The sequence below is a fragment of the Arachis stenosperma genome, chromosome 7 (genome assembly GCF_014773155.1).
Source record: "Arachis stenosperma cultivar V10309 chromosome 7, arast.V10309.gnm1.PFL2, whole genome shotgun sequence".
In the NCBI taxonomy this organism is placed as follows: Eukaryota; Viridiplantae; Streptophyta; class Magnoliopsida; order Fabales; family Fabaceae; genus Arachis; species Arachis stenosperma.
In genome coordinates, this window is record NC_080383.1 from 26,944,287 (window position 1) to 26,945,769 (window position 1,483).

At 36.9% G+C, this 1,483-nt stretch overlaps 1 non-coding gene across 1 annotated transcript; it reads right to left on the bottom strand.

Annotated features, from left to right (window-relative positions):
* Positions 1-1,125: 1,125 nt before the first annotated feature.
* LOC130943244 (small nucleolar RNA R71) lies at positions 1,126-1,233 on the bottom strand. The gene has a single exon (XR_009071770.1). It is a non-coding gene; the product is annotated as a small nucleolar RNA R71 (small nucleolar RNA).
* Positions 1,234-1,483: the final 250 nt, after the last annotated feature.

Genomic DNA, 1,483 nt, shown 5'->3' on the forward strand with positions numbered 1-1,483 from the left:
TTCAAAGATACTTACTAACAATTAATGATTTGATTGAACATTTTTTGCCTTTTCTGTTGAGGAAGGTTTTATGTTTGAATCATATCTTTTCTTGTTAGGCAAGTCACTAATTTTCAAAATCAAATCTTTCAAAATTGTTTTCAAAACATATCTTTTAAAATTGTTTTCAAATCATATCTTCTCAATCACATCTCTTTAAAACTAATCATATCTTTTTAACCTCACATCTTTTTCAAAATAGTTTTCAATCAAATCTTTTTAAAACTTCTAATTTCAAAATCTTTTTCAAAAATCACTTGATTTCTTTTTTTTTACTTTGAATTTTCGAAAATTATCAATCAAATTTTCAAAATGTTTTCAAAATCTTTTGATTGAATTTTCGAAAATTCTCTTCCCTCCTCCTCACATCCTTCTATTTATGGAGTACCACTCCTTCTTAATGCACAATTCGAACCTTATCTAATTAAAGTTCGAATTCTTCTTCTCCTTCTTTCTTCTATCTTTCTTTTCCTCTGACACTTCAAGGAATCTCTATACTGTGACATAGAGGATTCCACATTTTCTTGTTCTCTTCTCTTTCTTATGAGCAGGAGCAGAGACAAAGGCATTCTTGTTGAAGCTGACCCTGAACCTGAAAGGACCCTGAAGCGAAAACTAAGAGAAGCCAAGGCACAACTCTCTTTAGAGGACCTGACCGAATTCTTCAAAGAAGAAGAACCCATGGCAGCCGAAAACAACAACAATGCCAACAATGCAAGGAAGGTGCTGGGTGACTTCACTGCACCTACTCCTGATTTCTATGGGAGAAGCATCTCTATCCCTGCCATTGGAGCAAACAACTTTGAGCTTAAGCCTCAATTAGTTTCTCTAATGCAACAGAATTGCAAGTTCCATGGACTTCCAATGGAAGATCCTCATCAGTTTTTAGCTGAGTTCTTGCAAATCTGTGACATAGTCAAGACTAATGGGGTAGACCCTGAGGTCTATAGACTGATGCTATTCCCTTTTGCTGTAAGAGACAGAGCTAGAATATGGTTGGACTCTCAACCTAAAGAAAGCCTGGACTCTTGGGAAAAGCTAGTCAATGCCTTCTTGGCAAAGTTCTTTCCACCACAAAGATGGAGTAAGCTTAGAGTGGAAGTCCAAACCTTCAAACAGAAGGATGGAGAATCCCTCTATGAAGCTTGGGAAAGATACAAACAATTAATCAGAAGATGTCCCTCAGACATGCTTTCTGAATGGAGCATCATAGGTATTTTCTATGATGGTCTCTCTGAACTATCCAAGATGTCTTTGGATAGCTCTGCTGGAGGATCTCTTCATCCGAAGAAGACGCCTACAGAGGCTCAAGAGCTAATTGAAATGGTTGCAAATAACCAATTCATGTACACTTTTGAAAGGAATCCTGTGAACAATGGGACTAGTCAGAAGAAAGGAGTTCTTCAGATTGACACTCTGAATGCCATACTGGCTCAGAACAAGA